The following is a 19,457-nucleotide window of genomic DNA, read 5'->3' as shown; positions in this document are numbered from 1 at the left end:
CCACCCAGGGATCCCATATGTCAATATTTTAATAGCAAGAAGGCAATGGAAGCTGCTCATAAACACAGAAGCTAGAAACATCAACTATTCCATACCTGATAGATTGATACATAAAGTGATTTAACTAGATAATTATTAAATAATACAAAGCTTCAGGATAAACATCCATTACACATGGATGTGAATTAAGAGTTCACAATAAAAGGTTCTTCCATTGTTATTTGCCAAACAATTCAAAATATGTGCTGAAAGAAATAGTTTAATTTTGTAATCGCTCTCTGGATTTGAACAATGGGAAGGCTACTTGCTCAAAATGTGTGGTAATATTATAGAGTATAAGGGAGCTACTGTGGAAGCAGTGACCTGATGTAGAATATACCTCAGGCATTTACTAGCCAGGCAATCTTGGTCTATCAGAAAGAGTTGCAAGCACTTGATGAATATGATAAAATAAATTTGATAAACACACTAACATTGTCTGGCAAATAGAGGGCACTCTTAAAAATTGGTAACTATTTTTTTAAGATTTTATTTATTTATTCATGAGAGACACACAGAGTCAGAGACATGGGAAGAGGGAGAAGAAGCAGGCTCCATGCAGAGAGCCTGGTGCGGGACTCAATTCAGGGACCCCGGGATCACTCCCTGAGCCAAAGGCAGATGCTCAACACTGAGCTACCCAGCCATCCAAAAAAATTGGTAACTATTATTAGTAAAGTGGCTCATCAAGCTATAAAAATTGAGTTTGAGTCTACTAAAAATAAAAGACAGATTGCTCAGTTATAAAAAACATACTTTTCCAAACCACAAAAATATTTTCTTTGTGATTTAGCAAATTAACTTAGGGCAATTTAGCAATGGTGCAAATCTTGACACAGGAAGAGAGAAAGGGGATTACAGAATGTGGAACATGATGCCAAGACTAGATTAAGATTTCCTTTCCTCCAAACTCAGAAATGCATGGTGCCTTCCATTTGTAACTTGAAATAATATCATTCGACTGCACAATAAACAAAATCTTAGATTTCTCCTGAATTTAAAATCGTTTCTAGATTTTCAAATTGCAAAGTTCTGGTTGCATTTATCACAGTGAGGTGTGTGTGTGTATGTGTGTGTGTGTGTGTGTGTGTGTGAATCTGAGATGCTTGATTTGCTTGTTCTCTAGGAAGAGGAGTTCCTTGCTGAGTGATGATGCATCAGAGTGGGGCTGACCGTGGAACCCTTAGGAAATGGGGCAGAAGTTGGGAATGCTGATGTCTAGAGGACATAGATAAGTGAGAATGATACCTCTGTGCCGTAATTGTCATGTCCAGGAAAAGCTGAGAACTTAAAGGGCTGCACCTTTATTTTAAGGTAAATTACCAGTAGGCCATCTACTTTGCAGGAAATAGCAAGAATAATTGCCTTCCTTGATCCTTGACATTGAGTGAAGAAAAAGAAAAGTTCCCAAGAATTTGAGCAACCACAGTAGGCCTTCATGTGTGGTTTACAGCCTAAATTCATTCTACTTGGGGGATCCAAATAAGCCCTCAAGCCAAATGTTTAGTTTCAAGTTGTTGCAGCTCGATAAAACTTCTAAATGAGTAGCAGGAGAAAATGCAAATTACATTTGGGTGAATCAACATTTGGCTCAGGCATCAAAGAATTTCCACAGATAAAGCTTCAAGAAAAATGAGCTCAGGGTAAAAATCACAAAATACACAAGAAACAAAAAGTTTTTCAAAAAGCAAAACACAGATGAGAAATTGTGTATCATCAGCTTCATTAAAAACCAGAGAGATGTACATTAAAATACACAATGAGATACAGAATCGGGAAAAGGTAAAAATCTTATGATATTAAGACTTGGCAGAGATGTACAACAGAAAAATTTTCAAGTCCATAGTTCAAATAAACAGATTTCAAAAGCAGTTTGGCATATTATGGTAGCATTGAACATATGCAGACCCTATTGCTCAGCAATTCCATTCCTAGCTCTAAACCTAAGGGAAACTATTGCTTCCATGTCTTAGGATCCTGAACCAGAAGACACATGCATGAATGTTAAGAGCAGCAATGTTTATAGTAGCGAAATGCTAGGAAAATCTCAAATGCCTATCAACAGTGGAATGAAGGGGAAAAAATGTGGTGTATTCACATAATGTAATACTCTCCAACAAGAGTGAATAAACTACAGCTGCACAAAACAACATGAATCTATCTTAATGACATAACACTGACAGAAAAAAAAAGCAAATCTAGTCACATAAACTTTTAAAATTTGCCAAGTAGGATGTTATGTTTCAGGGTATTAAGCAGTGTGTTAAAACTATCAAGAACATTGAGGGAATGATAAAACACTAAATTTGGTGAATGAATTTACCTTTAGAAGCAGGAGGGACAGTAACTGGTATCAGTGATGGACCAGTGAGGAACTTAAGTTAATGGACATCTTTTATTACTTACACCAGGTGGTAGATACAGTGCTCATTATATTTTAACCCTTTACCCCAAGATAATGTTTATAAGCATTCTTACTGTGTTTTTAACACTTAATTTTTAAAACTTGTAAGCTCTGTAAACTTAAAACTTGTTTGATAGCCTTCTTATTCCCATATAAGGGGCAAAGGCTTCATGTTTCCTTTTGTCTTGGTTGAACCAAATAATTATTATGTTGATGCTTTTGCTCAATATTCAGGCTCACAAATTATTCTAAGAAACTCCTACCTTACAAAGAAACCATCTAGAGTAGTTTGTTTTTAAAATTAGAAGCTCCATATCAAAGAATCGTGGGATAAAAATATTATAATATGTTGTAAATTTTTAAAATTTATAGACCTAATCATCTCTATTGAAATGACATTGACCAATACAAAAGTTTCCTTTAGTTTTAGAATTATTCACAGGCATGCATATTTGTTTGGTCTTCCTTTGTAATTATTTAAAATATATTTTTTTAGTTGCTGTGAGTGGGGAGAAGATATGTGGCAGGTCAGCTATGTGTTATGTGCAAGGTTTCCAATATTAAGTCCACCTTAATTAGAGAAGAGATACTTCATGCTTGTTGATATTCCTCTCAAAGGCAATTAGCTGCTATCATGTTTGAGTTCCCAGAAGGCTCAGAGATGTAGTATTTTATTATTGACTTCCTAAAAGAAGATATATGTTGAATTCTATTATTTCATTAAAAATAGGGGCTCCTGGGATCCCTGGGTGGCGCAGCGGTTTGGCGCCTGCCTTTGGCCCAGGGCGCGATCCTGGAGACCCGGGATTGAATCCCACGTCGGGCTCCCGGTGCATGGAGCCTGCTTCTCCCTCTGCGTATGTCTCTGCCTCTCTCTCTCTTTCTGTGTGTGACTATCATAAATAAATAAAAATTTAAAAAAAAAAAAATAGGGGCTCCTGGGTGGCTCTTGGTTTTGGCTCAGATCGTGATCTCCGGGTGGTGAGATTGAGCCCCCCAGTGGGATCCACACCCAGGTAGGAGTCTGCTTAAAAGATCCTCTCTCTCTGCCCCTCCCCCAACTTGTACATTCACTCTCTCAAATAAATAAACAAATCTTAGAAGAAAAAAAAAAAGTCCACATAGCTTGCGAGGGGTATGCAAGTTTCTCTGATAAATCCTGTCATCCCTTTTTTCCTCTCTGGGTCCATTTTCTTGGCTTCTTGGAGTCTATAGCTAAGCCTTGCTGTGGTTATCCAGAAAGGTATGTTAATGAAACACACACACACACATATATATGTCTATGTCTATGAGCATATCCTGTTTTTTATGGAAAGAAACACAATTCATAGAGGATTTAGTACATTTGAGGCTTCCAGGGCAAGATTATATTTTGAATATTTATCTTTTGTTCACTTCATTTCCTTCTGCTTCATAATTTTCCCTAAGCTGCACAGAGCTTCTTCCCAGCCACAAAGCCTAATTTTATTTGCCTAGAAAGAGGAAAACAGCATTATGAAGCATAACAGCATTTGTGCCTTCACATTTCTCAATTCAGAGTAGAGGCATGAAGTTGAATATAGAAATTCCTCCCCACTAACCCTCAATTATGAGTTCTTCTAATATAAAATTAACCTCTGTGTGAATTTACTTCTGTATAACTTTTTAACAGCTATATGAAAGTGAAATCTCGTCTAGGTGAATCAAGTGAATTTTAAATCACTTCAGGTGAGGTTAATTACAACCCAGCAGAAACTTGGATCTGGAAATAAGTAGCAAGTCAAGTGAAGCAAATGGTATAGAGATTCTGAGCACCAAGTCTTTAAGATTATGAAAGGAAGGTAGTACTTCCATTAAAATTGGCCTTAAAAACATGTGTTTGCCTGTGTTAAGTGCATAGCACTAGAGGGCAGTGTTCAAGAATGTGTGGCTAATGTGTCTTGTTCACTTCTAGCACCGGGTTGCCTAACTTAGTGCATCACATAGTAGGCATTTGGTAAATATTAATAGAATGAAGATAGGAGGAAATAGATCACATCAAAGAAATAAGAATCATACTGTTTGGATTATGAACATAGCAACTTCTATCTAGATATGTCTCCTGAGGCAAGGGAAACAAAGGCAAAAATAAACTATTGGGAATACATCAAAACAAAGAGCTTCTGTACAGAGAAGCAAACAATAAAACTAAAAGACAAACTAGTACATGGAAGAAGATATTTTCAAATGACATGTCTGATAAAAGATTAGTAACCAAAATATATAAAGACTTTATACAACTCAACACCCCAAAAAACAAATAACCCAATTAAAAATAGGCAGAAGACATTTCTCTAAAGAAGAAATACAGATGGCCAATAGACACAGGAAAAGATGCTCAACATTACCCATCATCAGGAAAATACAAAACAAAACTACAATGAGATATCACCTCACATCTGTCAGAATGGCTAAAAACAAACAAACAAACACACACACACACACACAAGAAACAGTAAGTGTTGGCAAGGATGTGGAGAAATAGAAACCCTTGTGCAGTTGGTGGGAGTGCAAACTGCTGTAGCCACTGTGGGAAAAAATATGGAGATTCCTCAAAAAGTTAAAAATGGAACCATCCTATGATCCAGTAATTGCACTACTATTTACCCATAAAATTCAAAAACACTAGTTCAAAGGGATACATGAACCTCTATGTTTATTGCAGTACTACTTGCAATCACTAAATTATGGAAGCAGCCCAATTGTCCATCAATAGATAAATGAATAAAGGAGATATGGAATGGAATATTCCATTAATGGATTGGAATATTATTCAGCCATAAAAACGAATTAAATCTTACCATTTTCAACAACATGGATGGAGCTAGAAAGTATAATACTAAGCAAAATAAGCCAGTCAGAATAGACAAATACCATATGATTTCACTCATATGGGGAATTTAAGAAACCAAACAGACAAGCAAAGGAAAAACAAAAGGAGAGAGAGGCAAACCAACAAAGAGATTATTAACTATAGAGAATAAACTGATGGTTACAAGAGGAAAGGTGGATAGGGGGTGGGAAAAATAGGTGATGGGGATTAAGAATACAGTTATCCTGATAAGCACTGAGTAACTTTCAGAATTGTTGAGTCACAACATTGTACATCTGAAACTAATATAATACTGTATGTTAGCTATACTGGAATTTAAATTTAAAACAATTTTTAAAAAGAAATAAACTAGAAAAGACTAATATCAGATTTTTCAACTATAACAGTGGGTGCAAGAAAATGGCGGAGAGCTTTTAAAATATCAAAAGCTAGTTACATAAGACCTTGAATTTGTTAGAGATGATCGACTTTATTATACAAAGCTCTGAAGCCTACCAAGACCCACCCTGAGAACTTTGGATATAGTACTTAAAGAAGAAGATAGGTATGTATTAGGAGATACTGCAAAAAATATGTGGTGTTTTAAAAATCACTTCATTCTTTGTTAAAAACTATTGTTTTAAAAATTACTAAGAGCAAAAAGAAATATAAAAATACATTTAAACTAATATAACATTAAAAGTATGGAAGGATAGTACCAGGAGATGTGTTTGAGGAGTGGAATTCCATGAATATGATGTATTTATTTTAAAAGAATGGAAAACATAAAGGAAAGGGAATGTTATTATTTTAAAAGTATAGAATAGGGGGCTCCTGGGTGCCTCAGTTGGCTGAGTATCGGACTCTTAATTTCAGCTCAGGCCATGATCTCAGGGTCATGACACTGGGCCCCATATCCAGCTCTGTGCCCTTCCCTCTGTGCCCCACCCTTGTGCTTCTTACCCTGCTTGCACATGCATACACATATGCTCGTACTCTCTTTCACTCTCTCTGTCAATAAAAGTATAGAACAGAATGCCAGATTGAAATAAATGAAGCAGATCCAAATATATCAATGGCTACAATAAAATGCTAACAGAGAAAAGCCCAAATAATTAAATACAAGATGATGACTTTTTATTTTATTTATTTATTTTTTTTTTGATGATGACTTTTTAAAATGAAAAAAATTCACTTGTACATATATATATATATATATATATATTCCTTTGTATATGAATGCTTACAGATACAACAAACACTCTGTAAGATGGAAAGGAAGAGAATAATGTATGTGAATTTCAGATTGCTAATTGCCTGAGGAGATGGGTTCAAGGGGATCATTTGCTTTGGAGGAGGAACATGCTGATCAGTTCTTTGGTTTTTATTTTGAGGGTAGATTTCCTTATTATGTTGTTAAACATTACTAAGTTTTAAAAAATTTATCTAAATACAGTTTTGAAATTATCTAACATCAGTTTAAAATAAAAATAAGTATTATAGTACTCTTTGTCACTAATTTAATATGTGCAAATTTGTCCATGTTTATATTGTATAATATTTTATTTTAGTGAATATAAAAATACATAAAAGAATTTTCATAGATGTAATTCTACCAATAAGCCTATTAACCTTTGATGCATTAGGATAAAACTAGCTTTTTCTACTCCAAAATCTTTTATCACAAATTCTAGACAAACTGAAACACTGTAGGTGTGTTGGAAGAAAATGCTTATATAAAACAGATGTATTTTCCAATTCAGAGCTTCCTTATATTAAAGTCACTGTTTAATTAATTTCACACAATATTATCTGGTTGACTTACTCCTTCTCTCTAAGCGCCTCTGGGAATATCTGAAATATTGTACAGATGCTCTTACAGAGAATTACATTACTAAGTGTCATTAGCATAAATCAACATTCAACATTAATTTAGTAGTTTGGGCTTGGAGGTGACAAACCTCTTTTTTATTCATTCACCTCCAAATTCCTGTCTGTGTTGGTGGCTTCGTGTGCTTGGAGATTTTCCGTATGAACTGTCTGCTTCCTGAGTGGGATCCTCTGAGGAGCCTGACTTGCCACTGTCTAGAATCCTTAGGCCTCCCTCTTGAGTGTCTAGTCCCTGTAACATGCTGGCTTTTCTTGGAGACCTTCTTCCAACAAGTTCAGACTTCCTTTCCTAAACTTTCCAATACTATATGATCTTCCTTTAAGGAAGAGAGAAGAAAGCATGCTGGGTAGAGAAGGGACATATATAAAGACAAGTGGCAGAGCATAAATCTAAGATCTTCTGTACAAAAAAAAATATTAGAGATCCATGATATTTTAACTTTTAAAATAAAAAGGTGAATGCTTCCAGCAAGGTAGGCAGAGGCTACCCTACAAAGGGCCTCGCATATATGCTAGGGCGAATGAGCTTCATCCTACAGGTGATGAGGAACAAATGAAGGATTTGAATCAGGAGTCTTGGTTCTGGATTGGACTTGAGGAAGATCACCTCCTAAGGCAGAGTAGAGCTCACCTCCACAACCACCACCTTTTATAGTAATCTTCCTATTCTTTTTGTCCCTTTGGTTCTAATCATTATGTATGTCATACATCTCCACAAATCTTGTTTGGAAAAAGGTGTGAAAAAATCATGATTCCAGTGTTATCAAGTGGTTAAATTGCAGGAGTTTCCCACTTAATCCTCATAGTAGCCCAGTGAGGTAGATACTATTTATTACTCTCCCCATTTTACAGATCAGTAAAATGAGGCACAGGGTCAAGTAACCTGTCAAAGATCACACAGCAAGTTGAAGAGCCCTCTCAAGGGTATCTAAAAATAGAACAAATATTATTAGCTGCTATGCTTTAGCACTTTCCATTAAAATATACTCTGTGGCCTGTAGAACTTAATTACAGTATTCTATATGAGAATTTCAGGTATTGAAATTCACAGATTACATGTGAATGAGCCCCATGAGATTCAAGGCTTTGCTCTATGTATTGCTAAGGCACAACATAGAAATATGAAATGTATTTAGTTGGTATTTGGCTGACACTCCCCGTGGATATTATGTCTGTCCTTAATATAAATGAACACCTATTAATGGCCATAATGTGGTGTAGGTGGCTGGCTAAACTCACTTAGTACATGATTTATTGACATGATTGTTTTACGAAGACACATCTAATGAGTTTTCTCATGTGAATCTTTCCATGTGAAGCATTCCATGTGAGAACATCTTTGAATACTAGACATTTGAGATGTTCTAATAATTCTTTCTTATTTTGAATGTCACAAATGATTACATGCAACTGACTGAGATAGTTTAATAATCAAAAACAGCATTAAAGGAGAAATGGAACTGTATTTACTTTGTGTCTAATAAATGCCAGGCACTATCTCTATATAATCTCATCAACTCTCATTTTATACATAAGAAAATGAGGGCTCAGGGAAGTTAAGGACCTCACCCAGTATTTTCCAGTTAATAAATAGTAATGCTGGGTGGGATTCAACCTACGTGCATCTGAACCCAAAGACTGTTCTTCCCACTGCAACATACTCACTTTGTCTATTAACAATATGCAGACATCTTTGAATATATTAACAACAAAAGGAAAATTTAAATCTACGAGTTCGAATGATGGCCTGAGCCTTTTGATCCACAGGGCAGCACTCTAATGATTTGGCCAAAAATCTTCCCCAATTTGCAGCTTTTGGCTTCTTTACAAAGGTTAGGTTAAGTACAACATAAATGGCCATCTAGGTGATTTCCTCATTTATCAATATATGACTGAGACTTTCTGCCAGCTAACCACTTCCACTGGACACTGTTGAGTAGACTATAGGCAGAAGATGAAGACTTCCTTTTAGAGCCACAATTATAATCTAGGAATAATAATAATCTTTGAAAAAGATTATTGCCTGTTTTTCTTCTTGATTGTACCCATTCAGACTTAAGCATGGTCTTGTATATCTGATATACGTACATGTACACTCCTACCCAAATTCCTAAGGACACACTTGAACTACTCATAAAAGTAGTTATGATTATTCGGGATCCCTGGGTGACGCAGCGGTTTAGCGCCTGCCTTTGGCCCAGGGCGTGATCCTGGAGACCCGGGATCGAATCCCATGTCGGGCTCCCGGTGCATGGAGCCTGCTTCTCCCTCTGCCTGTGTCTCTGCCTCTCTCTCTCTCTCTCTCTCTCTGTGACTATCATAAATAAATAAAAATTAAAAAAAAAGTAGTTATGATTATTCTATAGGCTGTACCAATATTCCTTGAGATCTGCTGTCTGTATTCATAACCGTTCTCAGTTCCAAACAATATTATGTAATACATTAATAGCCTAAAGCTCACCAGCCTATGGGCTGCAGCCTTTGGTATATAAATACCTACACACACACACACACATTTATTTATTTATTTATTTATTTATTTATTTATTTATTTATTTATTTATTATTTCTACCATGTTAATGAAAACTACTATTGAACTTTTGGTTGTTTGTTTTGCTCTGCAGTTTCCTTCTGGACTTGATACACTCTTAAAAGGCAACAATTGAGAAATGAGTGTATTCTCAATTGTTACCTTTTAACTAGGGCCCTGAAAAAGCTAATGGCTTCTCTCTAAGACTCCAAACACCATTCTATATATAGCAATAATTACTGTCAGGGATTCTATTTTGAATGACACCACTTTCTACCCAACAATGTTGGACTTCCTTGTGTACTGAGGATGGACTTTACCATATTTCCTTGGGTCTTATATAAAGGAAACTCCTGGCTCTGAGAAAGAAATACACAATTAGGGATAGACCCCAGTCACACCTAGCCTCTGCTCCCTGTTCTTGAAAAGCCTGAGTTGCTGTGGGCCTAACATAACCCATCCATGTGAAATACATATGCATTTCTGCTTCTCTCTTCCCATTCCAATCTATAGAATTTGTGCTTTTCTTATATTATGCCTGTACTATCCTTTCTTCTCCAATTCATCATACATATCACTGTCTAATCAATATTCTCAGGATTTGACTTTGTAGTTTCCCATTGTCTGAAGTAATCTGAAAAATGTTAAGCCTCATGTAGAATACCCTTCTTCTGGTCTTTCCAGACATACCTTCTTTATGTATTCTCACTCCTACTCTATATGCTTATCCAAATTGACTGGTTTTTATTCTCTTATCACTCACTCTTCTTCTTGCCTAAAGGAACCCCATTTCCTACTTTTCCAGTATGTTTCCATTTACCAGGTTTTCAAGGTTTTTTCCTCCATGAAACTTCCCCTTTTAAAGAATTTTGTATTTGAAAGAAACCTTTGAAGTCATTGAATCCAATATGTATTTCATTATTTTTCCCCTCTAAAATATCCTCTGTTAATGGTCATCTAGTTTATTTATGTCTGGTGACAAGGAAATTGGTATTTAGGCTAAGGTACAAACTGTCTTATCTGTTTATTGCCAATGTCTTATATGTTTTAGAGTCATAGAATATGCTTGAAACATGTTTCCTAAATGAATGAATAAATGAAGGAATAGTTGTCTGTCTCTCAGGACACTGGCCAGCTATTTTTTTTCTGTAAATGGTCACATAGTAAATTTATTTATGGGTTATATGGTCTCTGTCAAAACTGCTCATCTCTGCTACTGTAGCAGGAGAGCAGACATTAACAATATATAAAGAGTATGACTGGATTTGCCAGCCTGTAGTTTGCCAGCTCCTGTCTTAGGACAATAAAAGCCATCTTGATACAGTTTTTAGTATTCTTCATCATGTTACTTCAAATTTCTCCAGCTAAAATTTTATGACTCTTATTCAGATGTTCCAAAACAATATGCGTGTTTTCTCTGATCATGTTCAGTTCCCTCAGCCATTCCTTATATTATTTTGAATTTCTTCACTAACTTAGCCTTTCTCCTAGATTATGTTCCATTTGTCTATGGATCTTATAAAATCTGGTTTCCAAAACAGAAGCAATGCTCCCTATTGATATGACAATAGAACAGTAAAACAGGTTCATTTCCTACCTTCCTTTATATGTTGCAGGTGTAATAATAAAGCCTAAGATAGCACTAAAATGTGTGAGAGATACATCACATTTCCTATTGATTCAAAAGTCATACTTCTCTTGTATATTCTTGTCTAAATGATTCTGTGTTAAGTATTGGGGATTTTTTTGGGGGAGGGTAGAGAAGGGCCAAGTAAAAATCTCATGTTTTTCATTATATTACTTCCTTATTTTATTTTAAAAGACTGTATGATATCAAGGATCAGTTTAAAAATTATAAGACACTTATAATGACACTCTGGCTCCCTGATTCCTTGCCAGTGCTTCTTAACCAATGATACTCATCAAATACATCTTATTATTTTTAGTTCATCACTTAGTTATTTGCTATATTTGTCCCATTTAGTTGTATCCTTTTTTTTTTAAGTTGTATCCCTTTTATCTGATCTATTCACACATGCATTCATTCACTCATTCTAAGTTTTCTATTAAGTGCTTACCATGTGCCATTTACCATGTGAAAGAGAGAGACATACCTTTTGTGCAGGGCTTGCAGTCCTCCTTGATATCAGGCCGCAAATGCACCATGTGATTTCTAAACAATCAACACAAATCCACATTTCTTGCTGTCATATGGTCCCTGTAGGATCTACTTCATATATCCAAACATAGTCCCATTGTGGGTTTAATCCAGTTTTCCATATGTCCCCTGACATTTGGTTCTGGTACATACATATTTTGATTCTATTCCTTCTTTGTCTTTCTGTTTAGGTTTTGTCTTTCTGAATATTCCTTTTGGTTCCCCTTCAGGGATGCTGGCTTGAATACACCATACCAGCTGTCTTTTATTTAGACTACGTCAAGATGTACACCTTTCCTTTGCCTAGCTTGTCTCTTGAGACTTAGCTTGTACCTCAGGTTGAGGAAAAATGTTGCCCGTAAGCGGATAACTATTTGGAGACAGAGTATAGACTAAAACCTGGCATCCTAATTTCCTTGTTCAGTGCTTTTATAACCATAATGCTCTGCTCTTTCAGACTGGTAGGAAGGCATGATTTCACATTAGTTAACTTGGACTGTATTTGCCATTTCTGTCAATAGGACCAGAGCAGACAAACAGAAAACAAACCTGCCTTTACATTCCTGCAAGTGCCACCTCAGCAATTCTTGTAAACTGACTCCTCATCTCCAAACCATTTCTTTGGCTCCAGCCTGCTACCAGTTTCTTTAGAATTCACCTACAAATTAAGACATTTCCCCAACCTCTCTCCCGTGTAGTTTAAAATCAAATAATTGTAAATATTCTTTTAAAAAATGTATCAAGATTAAATTCTTACAACATCATTTTCCACTGATATTCTCTGTCCTGGAGAGACCCTAGGGTTGCAAAATCAACCCCATGCCTTTATCTGCATGTCTTTATCTGTTGGTCTGCATTTTCATAGGTACCACTGTGATGTTAAATGTAGTGTAACATGTTGCTATCTATACTGACAGTCACTCAACTATACTAGTTCTGGGTGTTGTGGGCAAAAATGGACCCCCTTTCCTGAACCCAAACATATTACTCACTAGGAACTGAGGAGCCAGTTACCGATGTAGTTTTGAGAGAATGCCAGATGTACTGGCATTACAAGTCAAGGTAAGCTCCTTGTGAATAAGTTGTGAACATCTTTGTATCTTCCACAACCCTAATTATAATGATTAATGAACTGATGTAAATCTATGCTGCTGTCTTTCTGGAGGTTACAGGTTTACATGTTAATGGCTTTGCTTAAGAATAATGAATGACCCCAGAACAAATTTAGAATTCCTGGTTGTACAGTTGTACAGAATTATCACTCATTAGGTGAACAGTAGTGTAGTAAAGGTGTTTCTGGAAGTCTGGATGTCTTTAACTTAAAGCCCACTGACTGGAGTATACTGTATAAAACTGCTGCCTCTTAGTAAAAAGGCCAGTTCGTTAGCTTCCTGCTTCATTTGAAATGTTTCCTGCGTTCCTTGGGATATATAAAGCAGCTTCTTTGGGGAGGTTCTTATCCCAGTTATCACAAGTTGAAACTTTTTGCATCCCTCTGATGTTTGAGAGTTTCTCAAACTTAGATCCCAAAGAAATAAGTATCCACCAACTTAAGACAAGTAAAATTGTTTTATAACTTTCAGAAATTTTCTATCAGAGGAATACATAATAACACCTTGTGTTTATTTATCATGTGGAGCCCTTAATGAGCTATAATGGCCTGATGACATGAATAAATTCGTGTCAATGATGCCACATATATTTAGACAGAAGAGTATAATGATTTGATCCAGTATTAAGAGTTAGTAAGTGAGAAAAAGGAATTTGTGATGTGGAATTTCTTTAGGAACAGAGCAAAGAAATCCAACAATTTTCAGAAAAGAGACTACAGAGATATGATGACCACTGAGTTGCACTGTTCACTGGCTGTAAAATCCTAACTGCATTCTCTCAAAACTGCATAGAATTAGGAAACTTCTTGTTCTGATTATAAAGGCTGCCTGAAATAACATTTTGCTAGACTGTAAATTGTTCTGACTACATTTAATGCCTGATAAAATCTGTACATTTATGGTAGAAAATGTAAGCCCCTACCAAATTTTTTAAGGTTTCTGAAACAGAGAAGCCTGAATTTTTTCCTAGAAAAATGGCATGATTAAAGGTATCGTATTGGGGGATCCCCGGGTGGCTCAGCGGTTGAGCATCTGCCTTCGGCCCATGGCATGATCCTGGAGTCCTGGGATCGAGTCCCCCGCCGAGCTCCCTGAATGGAGCCTGCTTCTCCCTCTGCCTATGTCTCTGCTTCTCCTCTCTCTCTCTCTCTCTCTCTGTGTCTCTTATGAATAAATAAATAAAATATTAAAAAATAAAGGTATCATATTGTTCTTTGAAAATAGCTTAACAAAACTATAGAGATTTTGGCCAAATTAACCTTGAAATTAGTCTTGAGACATGTTTTATAACATAGGTATAGGTATAGATATACATATGTATATGCATTATGTATGTACATGTATTTTAATACAATATAAATTAGTATGTATGTGTATATTTGTCTCTTAATTTATCAGTCTGGATTTCAAGAGGGATAAATACATTAGTTTAATGTTCGAATGGCAGCATAATTGTAGATACTGTGTAACACTGAAGAATGCTTTCTGACTTAAAACTTAAACATAACATTATTGACTGTGTTTACTGCCTAAACAAATATATGTTGACAATTAAATTAAGCCTTTTTAAAGATTTATTTATTTACTTATTTGAGATAGCATGAGTGGGAAAAGGAGCAGAGGGAGAAAGAAGATAGAGAGGAGAGAGAGAGAGAGAGAGAGAGAGAGAGAATCTCATGCAGACTACCTGCAGAGCCTGCCCAACCTGGGGTTAAATCTCACAACCCTGAGATCACTACCTGAGCGGAAATCAAAAGTTGGATGCTAAACCAAATGAGCCACCCAGGTGCCCCTAAGCTGTTCTTCATGGGACACAGGAAGATATTATGGATATGATACAGGCTTTATAGGCAGTTGTATCTGTGTTCAGTGCCATGTCTTCTGAGTTTTGTAATCTTGCTTTAGGCCAATTTTCCTAAGAGAGAGACTCTGAGATGGGAAGTTTTTCTGTTGCTATTGTTTTGTTTATTCATGAGAGACACAGCGAGAGAGGCAGAGACATAGGCAGAGGGAAACGCCTTTCTTTCCCTATAGGGAGACTGATTCAGGACTCAATCCCTGAAACCAGGGATCACGCCCTGAGCCAAAGGCAGAAATTCAACCCCTGAGTACCCAGGCATTCCAGAGATGGAAGTTTTTATGCAGGAAGTTTGTTCAGGATTGTACTGGGAATCTATATTGTTGGAGGTGTCCCAGATAGAGATAAAGGGACTTGGCCTTTGTACTCCTTTACTGATTAGTCATTGGATGTGAGCTGCCTGTGGAAGGGGGCATGATTGGGGTGAGTCAGTTCCCCTTGGTAGGAGAAAAATCTCTAGAGGAGTCAGCTGTGAGCCATTGGAAGCCAACACTTGAGGCAGCTGGGGAAATTTCTCCCTTGTCCTAAAGGGGTGTATATGGGTGATGTCTTGTACATCTACTAGGTCTACTTCTTGTGACATTTGGCTCTTCTTCCTTCCTATAATGAGTTTATTCCATTGGGAATAAGCTTCTCCAGGATTCCTTACTAGGTCACCTTTTTTGAGAAAGCCTCCAAGAGGAAGATTAGTGGAGACTACAGCCCTGCTGGTGCATCCAGTCTCAAGACCACAACAGTACTGAAACTTATTAACTTCCTATTGTCTACTATCTTCTACTACCCATTCTAGAATTCCTTCTTCCTCTGCCTGCTCCTCTACTGATAGATGTGGCTTACCTTGTGGCCTGGCACAGATCATTACTGAGGAATCTGAACCTCTCCACACCATTCCCTTCTTAGGTGATGGCTCCTGTACTTGTCCATTTACTATCAAAAAAAGCAAGAAAATCCTAAGAAATGCTCTATGAACCACTTGCATACCAGAAATTCTTCCTTGCCCCTGTTATAGGACAGCAGCTCTACTTTTTCCTAATAATCAGTCAGTTACTCTGCCAGTATGGTGACTCTTCTTGTTGCCAGTCAGCTGCCACAGAATGCCCAAGTGATTGGATACAAAATATACATTAAAGTTTAATGAGACTCCTACTGTGTCCTCTCATAGAGACATTCTCCCTCTAAGAATCAGGATCTCTGGATCCACAGAGCCTAAATTTGTGGAAATAGGAAGCACAAATTCCCCACGTGGGCCACTGGGAGTGATGCTAAGTTCAACCACTTCTACTTCCTCTCCTTGGTTCCTAGACCCATGTATTCATTTTGTCTATTGGGGATGCAGTATCAAAGAATGGTCTTGATTTGGAATATTTCTCGGATCCTTTAAATGACACCCCATCACTGAAAAATATCATCTTCAACACTGGTGTTTCAGTTGTACTGCCAAAAGGGATTGCATTGAACTGTCAGGCCAGCAGCTTCTGGGTCATGTAATACAAATCATGATAAGTAGATTCCATGATTATGTGCCCACTGCTGAAGTCCAAAGTATTTCCACTGGTCTGAGGTGATACTATGTAGTATCGTGTACTGATGCATCAGACATTCCATAGGTTCTCAGTTTATGGTGCTGAACAAAGCCCTGAAGACAAGTAAGAAAACCTGTATTTGGAATTTGCCTCAGTTTTAGCAAAAATGGATCACTGTTCCTTCTTAGGTAGAAGAGGTCCAGGGTCATAATCAGCTTTCCATCAAGTGGCTGGTTGCTCTCCCTGAGGGCTAGTGCTGAAACTGAGGCTCGGCATTGACCCCTGTTGTTATCAGATTGGGCAGCTCATCAATCTTTACGTATGTAGGAGAGCAGAATTGTATATTGTGTGGCCCATATGAAATAAATGGGTTCCACTAAAAGAACAAGGGTTCTAAGGCTTAAAAAAAGAATGTGAGAGGGGAATGCAACTCCTTGGGCAGGTTATCTAAGATAGAGTAAAGCTTAGAGGAGAACCAAGATCTTGAAAGTCTTCAGGCTCCATAAGATGGTAAGCCAGTGGCTAGAAGTCTGCTTCTATGTAGTCTGTTAAAAAAAAAATCACTAATTATATATTTTTGTTCCTGCCTTTATGCACTCTTTTGATTTAGTTTTTGAGCTTCCTTTTAATCTTATTTTCTTTTTTGAGTAAGGCTGGTCAATATGCCAAGTTAAAAAAAGAACACAGGCTAACCTGGAACATTTGAGTAAATAAATTATTTCAGTCATCTTAATTTTACTCATTTATAAAACTGAAAGTAAAATACCTATCTTGCAATTATGGGATTTAAAAACATACCCAAAATGTACTTGTATCAGTCACTGCTTATTAATATTGGAAAAATCCTAAACGATTTCTGCTGATTTCTAGTGAGTTTCCATCCTTGCTTGGGGCCCTGTAGAGATCTGGCAAAGTGGAAGTAAGGCAGGTAGATGAGATGAGTTAGGAGAGATCCAGTTCCTATTTTGCCTAGGGGATCACTTACTAAGATGTTTCAGTGATTGACATGGGATTTTACTTTGTTTTATTGGCTTTCTTTTTGAAATAATATAATTTTTGTGGTTTTTTGGGGTGTACTTGATTCTTTTTTATTTTTCAAAATTTGTTTTATGCTTATCAAAAAACTGTGTGTTGGGGATCCCTGGGTGGCGCAGCGGTTTGGCGCCTGCCTTTGGCCCAGGGCGCGATCCTGGAGACCCGGGATCGAATCCCACATCAGGCTCCCGGTGCATGGAGCCTGCTTCTCCCTCTGCCTGTGTCTCTGCCTCTCTCTCTCTCTGTCTGTGACTATCATAAATAAATAAAAATTAAAAAAAAAAAACTGTGTGTTCACTATTAAACATTTCAAGCACTGAGAATTCATTAATCATGGGGGAAAGTTCCCTCTTCAACTTATTACTAAAAGAGAATGACTTTAAGTATTTGGTGTCTTTTCCTCTAGATTTTGTTCTTTGCAAAATCAGATATTACTATATAAATAAATGTATATATTTAACAGAAGTAAAATCATATTATATATACTGTTTCACAACTTGCTGGTTTTTTTTTTTTTTTTTTTTTTTTTTTTTTTTTTTTTTTTTTTTTTTTTACAACTTGCTGTTTTAACGGTATTTTGTGGGCATTTTTCCAGAACACTTAATGTGAACCTTGCTTTTTAATAACTTTAATATCCTATTGTATTCTATTGTACCACAAACTATTTGATGGACATTCAGGCTGCTTCTATAGGTTTTAACTATTTTTTTTAAAGATTTTATTTCTAAAACAATTTCTATTTATTCATGAGAGACACAGAGAGAGGGAGAGAGGCAGAGACCCAGGCAGAGGGAGAAGCAGGCTCCATACAGAAAGCCTGATGGGGGACTCCATCCGGGTCTCCAGGATCAGGCCCTGGGCTTAAAGCGGTGCTAAACTGCTGAGCCACTGGGGCTGCCCAGGTTTTAACTATTTAAAGCCATGCTGTATTGACTACTCGTATACCTTTAGCATAAATTCTGGAAGTGTAACTGTTGGATCAGAGGGCATGGAAATTTTTAATCTTAATGAATAATGCCAAATTGCCCTTCAAAAAGATGGCATTGAATTTCACTCTGTACAGAGGCGTATTCCATTCTCGAGGTGAGGGTAGAAATTCCACTTTTTAACAGTAGGGGTTGTAGCCGGGATCTGTCTGCCAGGGAGCAGACTATACTTCACAGAGACTAAAGAAACACTGGTTTTGGAAAAGACAGACTTCCAGGGAATCACTTCACCAGTGTACATGGATACCAGTGAGTGAAACAAAGGCTTTTGACAATGAACTCATAAATAGACTTTCAAATCTGACAGACCCGGGTTTAAACCTTACTCTACTATTTATTACCTGTGTGATATTAGGCAAATTATTCAATATTCCTGAGCCTTATAAAATTGGCATAGTAATATAACTTACCTCATGGGCTTGGTATGAAGGTTGAGAAACATACATAATTTATATACACCTGCATGCAATACACACGTATGTCCTATACATGTCAGCCTGATTGTACCATGCCTGCCCTATAGCAATTATTGGTTATTGTTATGATTATTATTAAGCTTTTCCAGAATACATATGTGTGATCCCAACAGGATGTTTTATTTCAGTGCTTTTCTCTCACCTCCTCATTCCTGAAAGAGAACAATGACTAGAAAACATTGGTTGGGTAAATACTGCATTATCATAATTACAATTTCCCTGAGAAAAGTGGCTTGCAGTTTGAATATTCAGCATCGTAATTACAATTTCCATAAGGAATGTAGAACAGTTATTATAAACAACACAATAATCACTTGGTCCATAAGGAGAACAGATTATTGGGGGAGCAAAGAGAGAGAAGAAGCAAAAGCCTATGTTCTGATCAGCATTCAAGAATAGAAATACAGAACCTGAGAATAAATTATAATAGCCTCTTCATATACTTTTGTCTGAATTTATCAAAAAATCTTATCAAGATGGCACATTTCCATGGGTTGATTAATTGCTGCCTGTATATTTTCTTCTTATATGCAATTTAGTTTTATCATTTTTATTAAGCATTCCTTCTGTAGTTTTTTCTCATTGTCATTAATAATTGCTTTGCTTCCCAAAATT

General features: G+C 36.7%; 1 protein-coding gene across 11 annotated transcripts in view; it reads left to right on the top strand.

The window, feature by feature from the left end:
• Positions 1 to 19,457, top strand: part of LINGO2 (leucine rich repeat and Ig domain containing 2) — a 1,134,307-nt gene that overhangs the window by 726,977 nt on the left and 387,873 nt on the right. The window lies entirely within an intron of this gene.

This window comes from Canis lupus, chromosome 11, assembly GCF_003254725.2.
Source record: "Canis lupus dingo isolate Sandy chromosome 11, ASM325472v2, whole genome shotgun sequence".
Classification (NCBI taxonomy): Eukaryota; Metazoa; Chordata; class Mammalia; order Carnivora; family Canidae; genus Canis; species Canis lupus.
The sequence above is the reverse complement of the archived record's forward strand: the minus strand, read 5'-3'. Positions and strand labels throughout refer to the sequence as shown.